Source organism: Microtus oregoni, unplaced genomic scaffold (genome assembly GCF_018167655.1).
Source record: "Microtus oregoni isolate MIOR12 unplaced genomic scaffold, Mior012 000002F_ref0000024, whole genome shotgun sequence".
Classification (NCBI taxonomy): Eukaryota; Metazoa; Chordata; class Mammalia; order Rodentia; family Cricetidae; genus Microtus; species Microtus oregoni.
This window is the reverse complement of record NW_024543061.1, coordinates 655,555-678,256: the sequence shown is the minus strand read 5'-3', so window position 1 is coordinate 678,256 and position 22,702 is coordinate 655,555. Positions and strand designations below refer to the sequence as shown.

Below are 22,702 nucleotides of genomic sequence, written 5' to 3'. Positions count from 1 at the left end.
GATCAAGATGGGGCAAGGATCAAATAAATATTTTTTATCATAGTAACAACATTTCCCATGTTATGTAACAGGAGTCAAGGGTAAGAGAGATTATAAATCTAACTCAGACCACAGGTTCGCAAAACTAAGAGCAGGGTCTCTTAAACTTCCCTACCACTGAGGGCACACTCTGAAATAATGGGGAACTCTTACTTCCTTGGTTTCTACTCTTCCTGTAACTGCATTCTTTCTGTGTGTAAAAGAATAACTTTTAGAAACAAACTGTTAGTGATTAAAAGCAAGAGGCTGAAAGTACAAATAAATTTTACAGCAAAAAGCCAACCTAAGTTAACTTCTATCAATGTACCAATGTAATGCCCCTAGAGCTGTGTTATATAGAATGGTACCACGAACTATGAGTGACTTGAAATGTGGATAACGTGAACTAAAATATGCTGTACATGATATAAGACATACAGCAGATTGTAATCAGTACAGAAAAGCTATGTTTCATATTGACTGCAATTTTAAATTAAATTTAATATAGTATTTTATACACTGTGATTTACAGATAAACACAATATTTTACAGTTTCTAAACATCATGCTGTCTCCTTTGAGCATCACAACTATGAGCTTAACTTAGCAAGAGAGAATATGAGCTGCTGGTCTGCCAGAATTGGGTCCCTAGCACTTGAACCTCTTCCCAGGTCGTGCGTGACTCCATTTGTTTAATACTTACATAGTATAAAAGCTTACACAACTACCTCATTTAGCACTGACAGGTCAGACAAAAGTACTAAATGTCCACAGCCCAGCGAACTACTTTCCTGAAACTTCAACTGACCCATACAGGAACCCATTCAGGGTCCCTTAAGTAAAATATGGATCATCCTAGCGCCTGGGCTCGCTGGCCTCAAGAAGCAACTTATTTAATGGGAGAAAAGGAACGGCATAGTTTATAGACCCACGTTCAGTCTGTCTCCCCATCAACTCATACAGTCTCCTCTCCCTACGTGCCTTTACAGTGAGCTACTAAGGACCTGCAGGATCTATAGAAAATATCCATTCCTGGACCACGGAGATAGCTCCGTCAGTAGAGTACTTGTCAGCATTCAGATCTGCCTTGTAATTCCAGTGCTGGGGAGGCAGCAACAGGCGGGGAATGGGTATCCCTGGTGCCAATTGATAAGGCAGCCAAGCCTACTGGGTGAGCTTGAGACTACTGAGAGAGCCTCATGGAAACACAAGGAGACGTGGGTGGCCTCCGAAAGGACACCTGAGATTATCCTCTGCCCTCCCCCACACAGGTCAGGCTGAGGGTGGGAAAAGGATGGAGGGAAAAGAATGGGAGGAGAAACAGTAAGATAAGGAGCGAGAGGGACGGACTGGTGAACACTGATAAAAGTGTAGTCGTCTTTTTCTCCTGCAACTCTCGTTAAAATGCCCGCTCAGCCGCTTGAGCGTAGGCAGGGGTGGTGTGCAGCGCACTTGCACACAGGAAGCCTCTAGGGCACACTGAAGTGCACTCCTTCTAATCATCCCAAGGCTAGGATGTTAAGTCAAACTAGTGGAACGGCTCACGGAAGGTGAAATGTTTTCTTCTTCCTTTAAGATAACTCTGCTGTCCCTTACTTTCCATTCCTCCTCGTCTCCAGCCTACAGTGTAGTCATGGTGGGCAAGGAAGCACCATGTGTTAAGGACAGCTTAGGTTCACCGAGCCCTTGGGGAGTCTTCCTCTTTCTGTAAGACATTCAGCTAGAATCCCTTCAGAGAGAAGTCACAAAGGTTGTTTCTTTCTAAAAATTTAATTTTTCACCTGTAGGATAACTCGAAGAATATAGGACAGTTTAATTACCTGATGTTACCTAAAACTAATTCCTAGCCATATCCCCAGGCTCAGATCCAGAGGGTCAATCCATGTTCTATGGGGTCTCTAAATCTTGCCAAGATTGCATTTGCCCTTCCTGAGAAAATGAACATACTCGCTGAGATTAATTATTACTGGACCAGGAGAAATAATTTTGGTCTATCCATATCTACTCATATCCATTTTAATTTTTTTTTATTTTTGATATGGGGGGGGGAGGATAGGGTTTCTCTGTGTAACAGCCCTAGCTGTCCTGGAACTCACTTTGTAGACCAGGCTGGCCTAGAACTCATAGAAATCTGACTCTGCCTAAACGTGTCACCACCGCTCGGCTCCTTTATTACCACTCTTGAATATCATTCCCTAACTATGTCTTTTGTCTTAATATGGAAATTAACTATGAGCTCAAAATCTGATATTCTCGCAGCTTCCCTGCGATTGGAGAATGGCTGAAAAGCAAAGACTCAGATATCCACAAAAACTTTCGCACCTATTTAGTACCTATTGCAATAAGTTGGTTATTTTTTTAAAGTTAATTATTAAAAATCAAGAGCTTGGTGTGACAGCGCCCGGTAATAGTTCTCTGCTGAGGCGGGAGAATTATATGACCTCAAGTTCCCAGCCAACCTGAGAAAGACAGAAAAAACCCTACCCTGAAAAAAATAAAAAGAGAAAACTGAAGAGTAATCGGAATGCATTCCATACACATATGAAACTGCCAAAGAGCAAAATGTAAAGCAAAGGCAAAAAAAAAAAATAGCAATAAAAGACTTAACTAGTCATAGAAACATCCGAAAGGGAGCCCAGTATCAAGACACCTAAAACTGACAAAACTTAGGTTCCGGGGGTGGGATTAGCAACAAGCTGTTCAGTCCCCTTGAAAACTTCCCCACTTGTGGTACTGACTCTCACTCCTCAAGTTTACTCCTTCCATCCAAGACCAATGATCGTCTTCAAACAGTGGGAGCACACAGGGGTTGGACTTTCTCCTCCCGCCCGCTACCGCAGCCCCACTATCACCGCACCGCACAAGTGTCTGGCGAAATGACCGAACCAGTTCGGATTCCCTGCTCACTTCCACACACACACACACACCCCACGCTCGCCCGGTCCCCTCGCCCGGCTCCCCGGCACGCGGCTCACCTCGCTGTCCCGGGTGGAGCCGCAGCCCCGCCGCCCAGATCCGCTCGCCCGCCCGCCCGCACGCACGCAGACCTGCACACCGCCGCCCGCCTGGCGCGTCTGCTCGCCGTCCGCGGGCGCCCCAGGCTCCGCCGCCGTGACGTCAGCTTGCGCCGCCCGGCCGAGCGCGCGCAGGAGAAGCCGGTCCCACCGGCCGGATGTTCACACATGGGCAGGGGGCTTCGTGGGCTACGGAGGCGGGGAGCCGGGGTCAAGGCCCGGGCGAGCCATTGCCCTGGGGTCAGAGGCCTCGAATGAAATACTACTCTTAGTTCCTTCGCCCATATGAATTTGAGGAACTACAAGATACTGAGGATGCAGTTTAGGCGAATTACTGTAATGGTAGCAGGCTGGACTTGGTGTGGACTTTCTGGGGATTTATGGAGATAGGGTAGATGGCTCCCCTGATGAGAGGAAGGGTCTCGCTCCTAAAGATACCTGATTCCTTTCTTGTTTGAGAACCTTATCAGGCAACTGGCAAGAATGGAAGGATCCTATGCCAGAAGATGGGAGCTACTCTTAGGTCGATGTACAATGCCTTAGAAAAAAAGACAGATAAACTAGAAGACGCCAAATTCATCTCTCATGACGGTGAAACTTCTACATACAGGCGATCCTGAAAGGGGCACCAGCTATGGTTTCAGTCTTAGAGTTTGTATTGCGTTGAAACGCCATGTCCAAAAGCATCTTGGGGAGACTCCATACTGCAGTCAATCTTTGAAAGCAATCAGTGTAGGAACTCAAACAGGACAAGAATGTGGAGGCAGGAGCTGATGCAGAAGCCACAAAGGGGGGCTGCTTACTGACTTGCTCAGCTTGTTTTTAGAACCCAGGACCACCAACCCAGGGGTGGCCCCACCTGCAAAGAGCTGGGCCCTCCAATCAATCACTAATTAAAGAAAAAAAAAATGTTCTACAGGCTTCCCTACAGCCAGATCTTCTGGAGGCCTTTTCCCAACTGAGACTTTGCCCTCTCAGATGACTGTAGTTTTGTGTCAAGTTGAAAAAAAAAAATAGCCCGAACAGTTGATTCACTGTAAATTTAACACACCAAAACAACACTATTTAACAATAACCTTTCTTTTTACTTCCCCAATATCTCATATTAATAAATATGACAATATAAAACTCATTACAAACTTCAAAATCAGGCAGAATCTACAAATTCAAACAATTTATTTTTTTTTTTAATTCAGAGTCTCTAACTGTGGGCTCCTATAGAGTCAATCCTTTCTTACTCCAAAAAGAAAGAACCAGGCACAGTCACAATCAGATCAAAACAAAACCAAAGTCCAACCACGTAAGGCTCAGTGCCAGACTTCTGGATTCACGTGAGAATCGTGCATGACCTTCTGGGTTTGTCTAAACGGCTTGTAATAGCACACACAGCTGTTCTCATGGCCTCAGGTCTTCTCCACTCTAGGGCTACTGCTGTCTTTCCGCCTCATCCCACAGTACTGGTGTCTCCAGAATGCTGGGGTCTTCAGCTGCAACAGGGCTTTCACCAATAGCTTCTCCCACGCTCTCTTCTTCCCAAACTCCACCACAGACACACGGAGCCTAGCCTCAGCTGCCTTTTCAGGCTTTCAAAATCAGTACCAGCTGGTAACATGTCAACTACCAAATTCTGCTGTCCGCCCTGGGTACAACCTTGGCTGCCTCTGGAACACAGCTTCTGTGTTCTAGAGTGGGGAAACACTTCCAGTAGATTTCAGCTGAGGATGCTGGTCTCTTCTTAATCACCTCTTATTTCTTAGCTCCAGCTGACCAGCATCAACTGTCTCAGTAAAGCAAAGATTTCATTCAGTGGTTCTAGTATCCTGTTAATCACGGCTGATTTTTCAGCCCCAGCTGATGAGAACCATAGATTCTTAATTCAAAGTAGTAAAGGGCCCCAACAGCCTCTTTGAACTTCCCCCTGAGCTTCCCAATCATGACTCTATCTAGACAGGATAACTACTAACGGGGAAGGCAAGCTGAAGCCATGGTGTCTGTGGATAGGAGGAAGATAGACAAGGAAGAGAAAGTCACTCCATTTTCACTGGAGGTCATTAAGCAGAATGGAGGGAGACCCAAGGTGTCTGGAAAAGCATACTTGGACTTTGCCAGCATCCGAAAGAAAAAGAATGAAGTAAGGGGGAAGTTCAACAGTGTTAGCAAGAATGAAGCTCTGTTAGGGACTGCACTGGAGGGGAGGGAAGGTCTGCTCATGGAGAGCAGCTGAGGCTTGGCACTGTGCAGCTGAGCTGGAGACCCCTGAGAGAACCCAAGAGAAGCTATTGGTGTACATTGTCTCCTAAAGGGAACAATGACCCCTCCTCTCTACTTGGCAGAGTGAAGGATACGTGGAGGAATGGTTGATAAATCCACCTGGATTAACTTTTAAGGAAGGAGATAATAGTGGGTAATGATCTAATCTCTGGAGCAGACCAGAATGCCACATCCCAAGGCCAGAGATACTCCGTTCTTTTGAAGTAACTTTGCCTCAATAGGCATCAACAAAACCATGAATCCCCATCTTTTCATACGCTATTTTCAATTCCAAGGAGTGACAGGTGATAACAGAGCTGATGTTAACTTTTCTAGGTGAAACAAGGAAATGGGAGGTGGTTTCAAAGTCAACCAGGACCTCAATGGCCTCAGAGCCTGGCGATGGCCCCCTAGCTACTGAACAACAGCCTCATTTGAGGCCAGTAGCAAAACTGTTCTCCACACTGCACCGCTAATCTCAGGCCCCTGAGAATACAGGCACAGTCTTTCTTTTCTGTTCTGTTTGGTTGTTTGTTTAATCATTGCGTTGTTTTGTGCTCAAACTGAAAATCCCAAACTATTGTTGGATATCTTAGGAATGTTTTTAATTTTTATTTTATGTTTTTATTTTTTTTTTTATGTGTTTGTGGTAGGGGTGGAGACGGTATGTGGATGTTAGCACCAGTGCCTGAGGACTTCCAGGAGCTGATCCTGCTGAAGCTGGCTTTGAGGAACGTTCTATGGGTGCTGGGAATGGACCTCTTGTCTTCTGCAAAAACAGTATGCAGTCTTAACTGCTGAGTCATCTCTCTGCCTCCCCTTCAATTATTCTCAGAAACTTGCAAATTTTTATTTGAAGAAACGAAGTTCATGATTGGCATCTAAAAGGGTCAGATGAGCAGCAAAATATTTTAAACAGGAGAAATTGTAGTTCTCATTAAGAAACAAGTTTGGGTAAATTTCATCCCTGATACTGTGTGGGTTGCTGTCCTTTGGAATTCAACAGCTACTCTGGCTGGATAAACATACTACTTCCCCTCTCCCACAGTTACCTTTCCATGTCCTGGTGTTGTTAATAAAATAATTTAAACATGGACTCAGGAGGGAGCTCAAGGATGACGTCATTGGAGTTAGAGGAAAGGACAGTTCAGGAAGATGGAGAGCAATGCACCTATCAGGAGGGAAGTGGAAATGTTCTGCTTTTTGGAGGTAAAATAACAGCCAGGCTCTGCATTGGACACCTGTATGTCCCCCCATGGGGGAGAGGAAGAACTCAAGACAGTGAGTGTTTCCATCTGTCAGGATGAGCATGTAACCATCCTGGCAGGAATGAAGATATTCTAAGGAGAAGCGAGGGCCACTCCCTTTGGCTGTCAGACTGTTGTTTAAACAATGGTCCCCAAGAAATTGGAATTTCCTCAGGAATCTCATTCTGGGAGCAGGAAGAGGCTGAAGCCTGGCACCACCCTAAGGAGCACAAAGACTGCACGCAGTTCTCCCTTATCAGACCCTGGGAGAGTCTGGATCCCAGACGGTGATGGGCCAGTGATGGGCTACACTTGGCCAGGACTGCTTGGTTTGCTTACCTTTCCCCCTTCCATTCACATCTAATCTTCATGCCAGGACCCCGAGGATAGAACTTGGGGGGCAGTCTGTTTGTTCTTTATCTTTCCTAAGATAAAGATGGACATATTGAGTAAACTTTCTTTCTCTGCTTTCGCTCTTACTTGTTTCTTTCATTGATTATTGGCCAAGCCTGGGCCCTGGTAGCCGTCACCCTAATGATTCTATTAGCAAGGAGATTTAAGATTTCCTCTAGGTCCAGGGCATAAGAGATTGAAAGAGTGGGGAAAGAAGGGGTTGGAGAGATGGCTTAGTAGTTGAGAGCACTGGTTGCCTAACAGCCATACAGAATTCCAAGGGACCTGACACCCTCTTCTGAACTCTCAGGGCATCAGACATGCACCTGGTCCACATACATAATACATACATACATGCAAAATATTCAAACACATAAATGAAAATTAAACTAAAAATTTGTTTAAAGAAGTAGGGAAGGGATAAAGAAACTTTTCTGAGTTAGAACTCAGTAAGGGAGCCTAACTCAGAAAACAAAGGGCCAAAAATTAGGCAAGAGAAACATCTGTTATCTACATCAAACGAATATTTCCAATGCTGAGCAAGCTATTCATAAGGAGGCCTACTGACCTGACCAGCAGTTATGGAAGAAGACACAGGGACTCCTCTGGAGAACGTCATTACATCTTAAAAACACAGTTATTCAATTGTTTCTCATGACCTCGGCTATATTGTATTTTTCATTTTTTGTCTGTATGCTGGTCTTCAGATTGTAAACTGAAATTTCTTGTAACAAGCAATCTCAGCCCTCTCTAGGCAAGGAAAGCACCTGCTCCCTACATCAGCAGGAGCATATCAATCACCAACCACATACTTTGTAAGGGCCTCTAGGCCAGCAAGCACTTCACAGGATGCTACCATGTTCATCAGGAGGACACAGACCAGCAACCAAACTGTTCTGTGAGAGGATTTCAACGTGATGAATGTCATAGGTTCCAAAGGGAGTGAGGGGTGACTGTGCCAGACTTCCCAGGATCCAGGTTTCCAACAGGGCTTCTCACAGGACTGAGAGCATTTGATATTAATATTGTATGCAAGTATATTTGTCTTCAGCATCACTCCAACTTAACAAAGGACTGAAAGATGGATTATATGCACAATATTTCTCCCATGTTTTTATTTATAGCTTTCAGAGACTCCTGATGTGATGTAGGAGTGTCTTCTATCTATCTGTTGCTTCATTGGTTAATTAATAAAGAAAACTGCTTGGCCTCATAGGTCAGAACATAGGTAGGCAGGGAAGACAGAACAGAATGCTGGGAAGAAGGGAAATGGGTCAGATGCCATGGAGCCAGCGGCCATGCTGAATCTTTCCCGGTAAGCCACCACTTCGTGGTACTACACACATTAAGAGAAATGGGTTAATCAAGATGTGATAGTTAGCCAATAAGGAACTAGAGATAATGAGTCAGGCAGTGTTTAAATGAATATAATGTGTGTGTTCTTATTTTGGGTGTAAAGCTAGCCGGGAGCCAGGCAGCAGGAAGTGGCCTACAGCTCTCACACACTGATGTACTTGGTAAAAGTTTCCTATAATGGTCTAAGTGATGACAAATTTGTTTTATGATTTTGAGACGGGTCTCAATGGGGGCGATTTAAATTCTCCCAAAAGTTTTACTGCTAAAGGAAGTATGGTACCAGGGGGAGGTGGGGGATGTATATCTAGAGGCTATCCTGGGAATTACAGACCGTATTTCTTTAATTTGGCATAGATATATAGATCTGCCAGAACATGTTAGCAGACTAAGAGGTTAAGCTATGAAAAAGAAAGGCAGAGCTGAATCGGGTCCCTTAGTGCTACCTTGTGGGATCAGGAATGTGGCTCACACGTTAAAGGCTTGGCCCTCAGTTTGGTTCTATCAAGTAACAGCAGAAACATTAAGATGTGTGACCTAAGAATGCACTTAGATTATCAGGTCATGTCCTTGAACGGGGACCTAGCCCCTCCCTGTTTCCTTGATTTACAGACGCCAAAAGGAAAACGTCCTCCTCTTCCACACCCTTCCACAATGATGTCTCACGACAGGGCAAAAGGTACCAAGACCAAGTAACCTTGGACTGGAAACCACAACCAGGAGCCTTTGTCCCTTTTAAGTTCATTGCCCTATAATGTCGTTATATTATTGGGAAAGTGATGGAGCAAGCAAAATAGAAGTGAAATGAGAAAAAAAAAAACTGTGTGTGTGTGTGTGAGAGAGAGAGACAGACGGACAGAGACAGGGAGAGACAGAGATGCTAAGGCTCAAATCCAGGGCCTTAACACACCAATGTCGCTACCACGGTGCTATTCCCTCGGCCTCCTGTGAGGCTGAAACTACAATATGTCTGTTACAGCACTTGTCTGGCATTATGTAAACTGTGCCAGAAGGGAAATGAGTCAGGTGTCTCTTCATAGAGTTAAGTGGTATTTGTTTTGTTTGTTTTTAGTTTAATTTTATTAAACTGCATACCTGAGAACAGGTGGGTACTTGCAAGGAGGTCAGAGGACAGCATTTAGGAATCAGTTCTATGCATCCACAGCGGTTTGCTTCCACAGTAAAGATAAAATTCAAGTCCTTAGGTTTTGGAGCTTCTTTTAACACTGAGCTGTCTAAACACTGCTCTGTTTTGTTTTCCTTTTTATTTTCTAGTTTGAGACAGGTCTCAGGCACACAGCCCAGGCTGGCCTCAAACTTGCATATAGCCACAGTATTACTTTGAACTTCTGATCGCTCTACTTCCACCTTTCCAAGTATTGAGATTACAGACACGCACCTCACCCAGGTTTATGTGGCAATGGAGAAGGTGGGCGGGCATCTACCAGCTGAGCTACAGGTTCTTTTCCTTTTCAATTAAATTGTGTGTGTGTGTGTGTGTGTGTGTGTGTGTACATACACAGGTGCCACAGTGCACACAGAGAGGATCAGAGGACAAGTTAAAGGAGTCAGTCCTTTCCTTCCACCGTGTGGGTCCAGGCAGTCGAATTCAGGTTATTTGGCTTAGATAGTAAGGGCTGCTGAGCCATCTCGCTGGTCCGAGGTAATGTTTTAATTAGGGAAAAGAGAAAGTTGAACTGAAGGGATGGTAACTAAGACTTTTCCCTGATGTTGAAGCATCTTCCTGAAAGTGTGGTCATTTGCTTTCATCCGCACAGTTGTTCATGCCTCAGTTGTGCCTATGCAATCAAGTCTCCACGGAAACACAAGACGGCATGGTCCAGAGCTTCAGGACAGCTGGACACAAAGAGATCTCATCTGTGTGCTGAGTGAGTGGCGCACCCCAGATATCACTTGATATGTATCTCTTCATCTGGATGTGTATTCGTTTCCTTGACTCAGCTTAGCCACTGTAACAAATGAATGGAGCCTAGGAATGGAGCCGTGGGAACTTTTAGCCATTCGGTCAAATGTTTCAAAGATATGGACTCCCAACTGAATCTGAAGTAGAATCCATCTAGAAGACTGAGCCTGTGGAATCTCAGTGATGTTATCTCCAGCATCGGAGGTAAAATTAGTCAGAATAAATTTAGCTTGTGTCGTTAAAGCGTTCTTGGCTATCTTGCTGCTAGAAAGAACCCATATAGCTCTAAAGTTACAGAAATCTATGTTGATTATAGGAGAAGCCGTCCCAGTGGCAGAGCAGGCTAGGACAGAGAGCAGGAAACATTCTCCAGCCACCTCGAGCTCCTTCCTGCCTTCATTCTAAGTTGAGCAGCTCCACGTCAAAGATGATGGGAGGGATGACACCAGGGTGGCCAGTAGTTCCATAGGCCACATCGGGGGAGGAGGTCATCTTCGCCCTCTGCCCCAAATTCATCTATCAGGGATGGGAGCAGATGGGGAGAGGAGAAAGAGGACCCAGCTTGGTTTAAAGAAAAAGTAAGATAACTTTTTGGCATTTTCCCCAGACTATCCTTAGGGAAGCTCCAGATCTGAGATTAACTTTATACATGGCACACTGGAGTTAGACTAAGAGCTTAAACATGCAGATTCGACCTCCAAATAGACTCGACTATGGGGCAGGTAACAGTCACAAAATAGTCTCAGATTCATCCATACATCAAGCATCACTGGTTATCCAGCTAGAGCATGACCCGAACACTTGTGTCTGCTCATAATTGTTCCCGGTCCTCTTCTGAAGCAGCCAAAGAGGAAGGTACAAACAGCACTGAACACTTGTAACAGGACCAGTTAAGACCCAGCAAGTAAAGGCCACAGCAAGGTGGCGAAGGCAAAGCTACAGGAGTGGAGCATCCTACGACTTCCCCAACAAACCGAGGGAGAGCTGGAACCAGAGCTCACCGCACTGTCAACCACTGGAGCTGAGAAGTTTAGATTCCCAATAATTTCAGAAATTTGAGTTGACTGGTGAGTAGCGTACCGATGTGAACGTTCCAGCGGAATCGCTGTAGTGTGCATGCACTCAAGTGAACAGAGGGCATAACTTCTTGGACTAGGATAAAACTTGTTAGGAAGACATCTGTGCCAGGAAGGGGACTAAGCACATTTACTTGAGTGACTCCTTAGCTAAATATTATCATAGTCTGTGGTACCTTCTATTTGTTTCTCCAAATGCCCATTTTTTGTTCTCCATAGAAGCACTTCTTCCACATCCGTTCTCTTTTTAACTCTGCATACAAATTTCCAGCTTTAGCTATTCAGAGAGCATTTTCATCTGTATGCTCCTGTATGCATGTAAATAAATCTTCACTACCCTCCTGTTATTTAACCTGTCTACTCTAGGATTATTTGCAGGTTCTCAAACCTGAGACCTTAATTGGCTGAGAAAAAAAATGCTTTTCTTTTAACAACTAGTGAAGTTCACAGACCACAGAGCCTCCCAGGGGACCCTACTACCAAAGACCATAAGCGTAAGGACATGAAAACCACCGTGAGCACAGACTCCCCCTTCACAGACACGTGAAGATAGAGAGGATTGAATAAACTCCGAGATATGCATGTTGACCAGGTCTTTGTCCACTTGACAAGCTGAAAGCCATCTGGGAAGCCATCTGCAATTTAGGAAATGTTCCCACCAGATTAGCCTGTGGGAAAACAGGTGAAGCATTTTCTTGATTGATGGTTGAGGTTGGAGATCACTGTGGGGGGTGCCATCCCTGGGCAAGAGAGCCTAGCTGGTATAAGAAAGCAGGCTGAGCAAGCCATGGGGAAGAAGACAATAAGCACACCCTCCATGGCCTTTGCTTCAGTTCCTGTTTCCGGGTTACTAGCCTACTTTGAGTTCCTGCCCCTGACTTCCTTTGGTGATGGACCTTGCTAGGAATGGATAAGCCAAATTAGCCCTTTCCTCCCTAAATTGTTTGGGCCTTGGTGTTTTCATCACAGCAGGAGAAACCCTGAGACAATATGGTTCTACTGAGGAATAGAGCAAGGGGAATGAATAAGAAATGTGGTTGTTTTCCCACGGAGGGTCCCTGGGAAGCTGAAGCAGCTCAGTAGAAGGTTAAGGTGTATGGTTGATTGCTGACATTTCAGGTTTGACAAAATTCCAGCCTTTGAGCCCAGGAACTGGATTATTAAAATGGAAGTGGAAGGCAGGTGTATTTGCTTTCTATTTACAAATAACAGATTACTTAAAACACCATCCATCTCTTGGATCTGGCAATAGGTTCGGCAAATATGTCAGCCAGCTGGCCTCTCTGCTGGCGGTTCTTAGCTGAATCAGTTGTTTCCAAATAGATTCCAAGCACTGATAGAACTGAGTTCCCTTGGATTACACCAGGTTCATGTGACTGCTGACTGACAGCTTGGGCCACTTCCCATCCTGGAGGCTGGCTGCCATTTCTTCCTTTGTGAGACTCCCTTCCCAACACCCCTCCACCGCCGCCCGGCAAAGCCCTTCAAAGCAGATTCTTTTTAAGGAGAAAAGCAAAATCACATTTCCTTTTTGTCCGTGTATGTGAATGTATTGGGGCTGTGTGCTTGCAGAGCACCTGCGAAGGTCAGCTGATGACTTGGTTCTCTCCTTTCGCTTCATAGTTAGTTACAAAAAAAAGTCACAAAAATACCCTCTCTTTGGCTGTCAGGCTTCAAGGCTCATGGAGTTTTCCCCAGGAGTCTAATGCTGGGAAAGGCAAGAGCTGTCTGACCTGGCCAAGAGCTGTCTGACCTGGCGGCTTGCTTCATCGCGTGCATATGCCCGGGAGAGGGGAGCATGGCCTCTGCTCCAGAGAGCAGAGCTGTCGAGTCTGAGCTCACTTCCTCTTCCTCCCAGCATTCTGTTCTGTTTACTCCACCCACCTATGTTCTAACCAATAAAATGGGCCAAGGAAGTCGCTTTATTAGCCAATGACCTTCCTCCATCAAAATTTGTGCCTGTTTCTCCTACTACTTGTCTGTTTAATTGGCCTATTGAGCACAGGTGGCAGCATTTTTACCCTTAAAGCTCTGGTAACAATGGTATCACACTTCAACAGCAACAGAGAAGGTGAACTTCTGTCTCATGCATGCCAGACAAGAACTGTGTCTCCAGTCTATATTTCCTTAATTTCATGAAATATTCTGTCATTCAAATTTCTATGATTGTCTCATACCGGTTAGGGTAGGTCTTAATTCACATTGACTTGTGTCCTCATAAGAGGAAATCTGGACTCACAAAGACACCAGTGATACTTGCACACAGAGAGATGTGTGACCATAAGACACAGCCGGTCGTGTGCAAGCAAATAAGGGAAACAGGATTTAACCACACTGATGTGGAACTTCAAAACTAAAACTTTGAGATACCAATTCCTATCATTTGCAACCAGTCTATCCTATTTTGTTATGAGTGAAAATAGACTTATAATTTATTTAATTAAACGATACTGCTATTGCTATTTTCTTTATGGTTGACTCTCCATAGTGTCACCACCAGACTCTTCTGTCTTCCATGGTCTGTCTGTGTTTAAAGGAATAAATCTGGAGGATAGCTTAGTGGTAGAGCAGTTGCCTAGTTTGTGGGAGACCCTGGATTTATCTTAACCCCACACAAAAAGTATAAACCATGTCAAATAATAGCAAATATTCTTGGCCACACAAGAAAGGAATACTAGTCCAAAAAAAGTTATTTGGTGACAAAATCCAGGTAATTAAAAGGCTCTGGAAATAAGAAAGAAAAGTATTGGTTCATTAAGTTCATTTTGTTTGGGTTATGATGGTTTTGTAGTAAATTTTGAAATAAAAAGTTTGAGATCCTCGATTTTTTTTTTGTTTTAACACTGCATTAGCTAGTCAAAATCCTTTATATTTAGATACACTTTAGATGTATTCTTCTACCTTTGTCAAAACAAACAAGCAGACAGAAATACTATTCTCCCATTCCATAGTTAAATGCCACTATGTATGATCCTTTTAATATGTCACTGAATTTGATTTGCTAGGATGTTGTCAAGGGCTTTTGTGTCAGTGCTTACAAAAGACATTCCTCTTGGTCCTGTGAGCATAAGAGTGGAAGAGCCAACCCTGTTAGTGCAGGTGTAGGTGAGTCAGCCCCAGAGTTATAAGCATGAGAGAGCTGTCCCCATTTCACACCTGGTGGACCAACCCTACAGCTGCCCAGTATATGACTTGGCCCATCCCATCATCCACCCCAGCTATGATCTGTCAGTGCATGTGAAGGGACCTGACCTGTAGACCCAAAGCTGCAGGACCACCACAGTGCAGGGCAACGACAGGAAGTCCAAGAGGAGCCCTAGTGAGGGCACAACATCTAAAGTGTAGTAGAAACCAGAGACCACGAACCAGATCAATGACTCTTTGCAATGAACACCTGTAAGTAAAGATAAATGGACAAAGGGGGACATGGAGTGACTCATTGTGTCACACTGCAACTTGTATGTGGAGACTTTTTAACTTTACCCCCTTTTATTTTATTTTATTATTTTATTTCCTCTTAAATTTTGTTTCATTTGGGGGATGTGCAGATGCGGAGGGCAGATGAGAAGGAATGGGGAAATGAATGGGACCAAGATACATGATGTAAAAGACACGTCGAATATTTGTTTTAAAAAAGGCATTGCTCTATGGTTCTCTTTCTTATATATTGTCTAGTTTTGGTATCAGGGTAATGCTGGCTTCATACAATAAAAAGACTTCCTTCATTTACAGTTTTTGAAACAATCTTAGAAAGATTCATTGGTGCTTTTTTAATTTAATTTATTCTTTGACAATTGATTTTACATAGTAATGGCTCTGCAGTACAACAAGAAATCAGGCATTATTCTTTTTGTTCAGGATGGCTTAGGCTATCCAAGGTCTTCTATGCTCTCTAATGAATTTCAAGATTTCTTTTGCTATTCCTATAAAGGATGGAAACGGCATTTTGATTGGGCTAGCCTTGAATCTGTACAGTGGTTTTGATAAGATGACCATTTTCACAATTTTCATTCTTCCAGTTCAGGAGCATGAAGAAGACATATCCAAGTGTGTCCTTCACTTTCTTTCTGCTTCGTTTTAAAGATATTTTCCATTTATTATTTATATTTATTACCAGGTTTTCAGTTTTGTTTGTTGAGGAAATTTTGAACAAGACTATTTCCCTGAGCTCTTTCTCAACATGTTTGTCACTGGGATATAGAAAGCTATTGATTTTGTCTTTTTTATTTTGTACCTTAATAGTTTGCTCAAAGACAGCTCCAAGAGTAACCTGGTGGAGTTGACAGGATCTCTTCATTATAAAATCACACTGCCACAAATAGATACCTTGAATCTTCTTCTGTGTCTTACTTAGTTCCTGTTCTTGTTGCAGTGGTAAAATATCATGACAAAAACAGCTTCTACCTCACAATCCAAGGTACCGTCTTTCATGGCAGGAACATCCAGGCAACAAAGTTTGAGGCAGCTCATCACATTGTGTCCGCCTACAGGAAACAGAGCTAGAAATGTCTCTTAGGGCCCACCTTCCTTTTCCCGTTTTGTGTGGTTCCTGCCAAGAGAACTGTCTGGTTCATAGTCAATGTGGGTCCTCCCACATCAATGAACACATCAAAGGAATCCCAGACATGGTAGGAGCCCCTATCCCAGGTGATTCTAGATTCTAAGACAATGACACCAACCATCACACTTTCCTATTGGTGGCCTTTGCATGTGTTTCTCTGGTCCTATTGCTCTGAGACTTTAAGCACTATATGAAGAAGTCTAGACAAGATGGGTATCTTTGAGTTTTTCTTTGTTTAGTATAATATGAATATAGGTTTACTATTCATACCTCTCATTATATTGAAACTTGATCCCTTCTTGATTTATCTCTTCAAGGTTTCTACCATTAAGGGACATTGGATTTTTTTCCTAAGATCTTCTATGTGTCTATTGAGATGATCGGAAAATTTCTCTCTTAAAGGTATTGATTCCCATGTATTTTGATATGTCCTTAATTTCAGTTTCCAAGTATTTTGAGAAATTTTATATTTGTGTTCAGTAGAGAGATTGACTTATAATTATCTTGGCTGACAATGTGTGTACTGTGTATTTTATTTAGACTGGCTTTCTTGGAACATTTTTGTTAATTTTTGTTTGAAGATTTTGGTAGCACCCCTCTTCTTTCTAGTTTATGGAGAGCTTGAAAGTTAATGTCAGTACTTACTTGAGTATTTTGCAGCACCTAGGACTAGTCATTTCTTAGGTGGATTATTTTGGTTCCATTATTCATAGATCTGTTCAAGTTGCATATCTAATCCTGATTTAATATTGGTAGGTCATATTGTCTAGAATTTCATCCAACCCTTTTAGACTTTTCTAATTGATCGGAATATAGATTTTACAGGTATGTCCCAACAATTTCATAAATTCCATTGGCCTGTCAAAATGTCTCCCCTTTTTATCTCTATTATTAATTTGTGGCTTTTACTTTCTCTTGATTAGCTGACTAAGGATTTGTCTTGTCTTTTCAAAGAACCATTACATCTTCCTTTTGTTGATTCTTTTTTTTTCTGGTTGGTTTTTTTATTTGTTTTGTTTTATTTCTATTTATTAGCTTCTATCCTGATCACAATTATCTCTGTACATCTGCAACTTTTGGATTTGGATTCTTCTAGCTTTTCCAAGGTCCTAAGGAGTGGCTATGCATTTGTGATCTCTGTTTTTAGTGCAATAAATCGTAGGTGTAAACTTGCCTCTTTTTTTTTTTCTGTTTTTCAAGACAGTGTTTCTCTGAAGTTTTGAAGCCTGTCCTGGAACTAACCAACTCAGAGATCTGCCTGTCTCTGCCTCCTGAGTACTGGGGTTAAACGTGTGTGCCACCACAGCCTGATTTAAGTTTACCTCTTAAGACTGCTTTCATTGTGTTCCAAGGATTTGATACGTTGGGTTTTCACTTTCGTTGAATTTGAGGACTTTTAAATTTTTATTTATTGATTTCTTCAATGACCTATTCATTATTCAATAGTATGCTGCTGAATATTCATGAGTTTGTGTGGCTTTTCTGTAGTTTCTCTAGTCCATTGGAGTCAGATATAATACAAGAAATTACTTTAATTTTTCTTTTTGTTGAGACTTGATTTATGTGTAGAGGAATATGTTTATATTTTATAAACACCCAGGTATTTCTATTTAGTTTTCCCCCAGAATGAGCTGGCAATTGGGGACACTGACGTCACCCACTATGGCTGTGTTAGGATGGATCTGACTTTACATCTAGTACTGTTTCTCCTGCTGCCGTGCCACCCTAGCTGTTTATCTGTTCTGTCTGTGTATGCGCATGTGGTGGCATGCCATGGTGTGTGTGTGTGTGTGTGTGTGAGCACGTGCGCCACATACCACACGCATGGAGGTCAGAAGACAACACGTGGAAGTTAGTTCTCTCCATCTGCCATGTGGGTCCCAGGGATGGAACCCTGGTTGTCATGCTGGATGGTAGGTGCCTTTACCTACTGGTCTGTTTCACCAGCACCTCTGGTTTGGACCTTTCTGTTGGATGATCGGCTGTTCTTTGGATGGACCCACCTCTACTTGGTACTTGTGTTTCTCTCTTATATTTTTCACCATACTTTCTTGTTCCGTATATTTAGTGTTTTAACTACACTATGGGGAGCATTTTTTCCATTGGGTGTTCGTCTAAGGTTTTTTTTAAAACGTTTTCTACGCCTTTGTCATGAAGTTCTTCTATGTCTGGCTCATAAAATTTCGTCTTTTCATAGTGTACTATGAATCTCACATATATCTTTCACAGATTTTTTTATTGCTATGCTTTTCTCATTTTCTGCTTCAGTCCTCTACCTTCTCTTCGAGCCCTGATACTCTGTCCTTCCCCGTGACTCATTCCATCAACTCTACTGGCGAATTTTAATTTTAATATTTCAGTTTATTTTCTTCAGCATTTCTATCTCTTTATTGAATTCCATTTTCATATCCTGTGTTGACTTATTTTTTTCATTCAGCTAATTATTTTTGCCCTCTTGGAATGTGTTCATTATGTCCTACTTCATTTCTTTGAACATAAAATTACTGAATTCGTAGTCTTCCATTGCATTGAATTCATGCTCATGCAGAGTCATTTCTGGGGCACTGGCAATTTTCAGAGGAGCCATGTTCTTAGTTTTTCATGATGTATTGGTGCTTACAAGTCTCAGGTTAGGTGGTTGTTGACTTTAAAGGGGATGCATTTTGTTGGCTGACTTTATAAAAAAAAAGAAAAAAACCAAGCTGGAGCCCTATGAAAGCTCCTTTAAAGACTGTCTTCTATGCTCACTCAGTACTGAGCAGTTCAGAGTCAAAGTCACGCTTCCCATATTGTGGATTGAATGAGAAACGTCCCCCAGAGGCCAGTGAATTTAGACACTTGCTCCCCAATTGGTGGTCTGTCTGCGGGAGGTTATAAAAACTGTAGGAGGTACAGTCTTGTTAAAGGAAGCATATCACTGAGGAAAGGCTTTATGGGCTTAGAGCCTCATCCTGCTAGCTTTTCACTGTTTCTTGGTTGTGAAAAAAAAAAAAAAAATGTGATTTTCTCCTCTCTGTTCCTCACCCACCATTACGAATTCTTTTCTCTGGAACACTAAGCAAAAATAAAGCCTTTCTTTCTAAAGTTACTTTTGATCATGGTATTTTATCACAGCACCGGAAAGTAACCAGCACACACCCACTCTAGTAACATCCTGTTGGTCAGGCCTTCGGGTATGGTCGCAGGACACCTTCTGTAAGTATTCAGAGTCTGCCCAAATGGTCTCAGCTACCAAGCTCCCGTGCAGCAGGAATCCCAAGGATGTCCTGAAAGTGTTGAGCATCCATCCAATGCTGGAAAGAGGGGCTTTCATGGTCATTTCCTTCTGCCAACACTGCTGTTGTCTTTGTCCATCTCTTTCCCCCACCTCTCTAAACCGTTGACTACTGAACATACAGGTCAGACATTCAAACGGCCCGTGACCCTCTACCAGTCTTCCGTCAGCTTTCTCTCTCACAGGAAGTGGGAAGCTCTCAGCCAGACCCTCCTGGATGGATTCTGGGCTCTCTCTCCTTCTTTGTAAAATTCTGTTTTATGTAGTTGATAAAGGAATCACGCACCTCTTCTGATAGCCATCACTTGGCTTTCCCTTCTTTGTTCCTTGGAGTCCATCAGGGCATAACTAGGTGCTGTTCACCATCTTCTAAGTCCCCTACTCTTGTTTCTCTAAATTTGCAACCATGTCCCCATTTCGAGTTCTCATTTTAGCAATTTCTGTCTTCTTACTTTTCTTAGTCAATCTAAGTAAAGTGTCATCAGTTACATTCATCTCAAATAAAGAGCGTTTGATCTTGAAATATTATTTTTTTCACTTAAATGTATATACTAACATAAAATATTATGGTGGTTGGTTCATAATTTTATTTTTAGCTGCTTCTTTTTTGTTTCCCTTATGAGAGCATGAATTACTCTTAAGTCTTACAATAGCTGCTCAAATGAAACCAAGAAGTCAATATAAAGAGAGATTTTTTAAAAAAGAACGCACACATCCCAAATGGAAAGGAGGCTTGGGATGATGGCAAGTGTGCAGTCACAGTTTATCCGGTGTGCACATTACCATTCCCCTAAATGCAAGAGCTCTCTCTTGCCATCGTTGGCTTGTTTAATTTAAAAAACAAAAAAACAAAAAACAAGCTGTTTTTACAATGAATTTTTATTATCTCAGTTATTTTTAGAATTCAAAGTTCTCCATTCTCTTTGAGTTCTGATTCTTTTCATCTTGAGCCAGCAAATAAATGCCCAGTATTATGAGAAATAACTAATCCTTTTTTTAACATGTCTTCCCTCCATGAATTAACTAGATTTCCATGTTTTGCTTTGATTTTAAGTTGCTCCATAAAACTGTGTGTACAGGAATTATAATTGAACCCTTCAAACATGTAAGAAATTATTTACAAAGTTAGAAAGACATTGGGTCATTGAGTCCCTTTCCAACTTTACTAGTGCATGATTTTGCCAAAGATGCATTACCCATTTGGTTTAGTTTAAATGTCAGTGAAATAAATTGTCATTTGTAGGAGATTTCACATTGTGGCATAATAACCCCAGTATACTACAGAGAAGCTTCAGGAACTGCACAAACTCCTTGTGTGCATATTGTTTATAAATATTCTGAAAGTGAAAACACAAATCACAGACTGGGAGAATATATTCAAATCAAATGTAGGATAAACAACTTGTTTCCATATCATAATATTTTTCCCAAAATGAGAACAATATATTTGTGTGTGTGCATTCTCAAGAAAATATACTTATATATTGTACTACTTTGACTTTGTCAACTGGATACAAAATGGAATAAAAAAGTAAATTACATTTGTTTATTTCATATGTATAAATTATATTAAAATTATATTTATATGTATAGTTATGTATATTTACACATATACATATGTTACAAGTTGTGATCTGGGTAAGTCTGTCAATTGCTGTCTCTAAGCGGGAAGGTTAAGAATTCAGGAATTGTTTAGTCCATAAGTCTGGATGTCTCAGTAGTTCCAATCTGGTGTTGGAGTGCCAGAGGGTGTTTAGAGAGCTGCTGGGCTTCAGTCTACATTGGAATCATGAAGCAATGGGTTCTAATAAGAGTGAAAAATGCCTTAGCAACAGGCTAGAAGAACTTGTTAGCAAGAGCGAGGGTAAGCAAAGAAAAAGCAAAAGCTTCCTTCTTCCCTGCGAAGGTTAGCCCAGATTTAGGGTGACTAACTCTAATTCTCCGTACCTCAGATAATCTGGTCAAGAAAAGACCTCATCAGTATGCCCAGCTGCTTGGGTGTTAGCTCATTACATATATCGTAAACTGGCTGCTGACATCAGCCATCACATGCAGGCACCTGGGACGCTCCTTGTCCTCCTGCTCCTTGTTTCGAATGCAAACCTGAGGATCAGAAAATCGCATTTGTGTTGGATTGTGAAATGACTGAGGATGTAAGACACACATAGAAGAGCAATGAGGTAGAAGCTAGGGTTCTAGAAACTATGGATTAGTACAGTAAGTCACCCCCACTCAGGACCCACAGAGGACTGGTTCCTAGAAACCCATAGACGCCTCCATCTCTAGGTTCTGATGTCTCTATATAAAGTAACGTAGAATTTGTATAGAATCCATGTACAAAGTCTATGCTTTTTAGATCATCCCCAGGTTACTTATAACCCTTAATGCAAGGCTCCTTAAATGATTGTTATACTGTACTGTTCAGAAAGTAATAAAAGGAAAAATATGTGTACATAGCTAATGCAATTTTTCCGAATACTTTCCTATATTTGGAAATGTATTTCTGGATATCTTGAACAAAAAATAAAGGCCTGTGTTGCAATGTTATTGCCTTGAAATTAAGCAATCCAGAGATATGAGTGGTTCTAAGGGAGCAGTTTGTAGGTGCAAGGACTCCAAGAAAGGAACTTGGTATCTAGACTATGGCAAGGTAAGTGGAGGAAGAAGAGCAGAGTTAGGCCGGGACAGAGAGGGAGTCGGGTGATATAAGTTCTGGCTTTTCATAAGGACTGTAAGATATTTTATCATTTTATTCATTACAATATGATTTGCTATCCTTCCTAGGCTTGTCTCAAATACTTAGGCTCAAGTAACCTGGCTTATATAAACTCTAATAAAATCTCCATATGACCCCCATCTACCTCAGCCCCAGTTACTAGGAAGCAACATCCTCCTCAGTCCCCACAACAATCCCCCCACCACAGCAGTGACCACGGGAGCCACAAGCCCCAATTACACCTAGAAGAAGAGCTGAGTATCTGAGCTCCCAGTTGGATAACCCCTAGATCCCGGAAGTACATCCTATGCCCCACCACTGAATCACAATTAATAAAAACTCAGAGAGAGAAATTGGAATTCAACCTGAAGATCCGAAAAGCAAAGCAGCCAGCCACTGGCTCTTACCTCGATTTCAGTCCAAAAATGGCGATCCTACCTTCAGAAATCTCAGAATGAGACTGTGTCTGGGAGCTGTCTCCTCCTGTTCTATAGTTCTCTCTAAGGCTGTGATTAAAAGTGTGCATCACTGGGATTAAACACATGCACCACCCAGTTTCTATGGCAAACTAATGTAGCTACTGGGATTAAAAGTGTGTGTTACATAACTGCCTGGTTTCTAAGGCTGACCAGTGGGGTTCTTTTACTCTCTGATCTTCAGGAAAGCTTTTATTATTGAAATACAAATGAAATGCCACTACACACCCCCATCTACCACAATCCCAGTGACCAGGCAGTAGCATCCTCCTCAACCCAACCATTTCCCACTGCATCAGCTACCAGCAGAGCCACAGGCCCCACCTGCTTCTGGAAGAATAGAGACCCCCAGAGGCACAGGCCCCACCTGCTTCTGGAAGAATAGAGACCCCCAGAGGCAC

General features: G+C 42.4%; 1 protein-coding gene across 2 annotated transcripts in view; it reads right to left on the bottom strand.

Moving 5' to 3' along the window:
* Positions 1-22,702, bottom strand: part of LOC121434341 (broad substrate specificity ATP-binding cassette transporter ABCG2) — a 99,458-nt gene that overhangs the window by 49,338 nt on the left and 27,418 nt on the right. The window contains exon 1 of one of the 2 annotated variants that reach the window (XM_041633201.1): positions 2,993-3,133. The exons of the other annotated variant lie outside the window; for it this stretch is intronic. The gene's annotated coding sequence lies outside the window, so the exon portion shown is untranslated. Of the gene's footprint in view, positions 1-2,992; positions 3,134-22,702 lie in introns of those variants that run through there. 2 annotated transcript variants of the gene reach the window in all.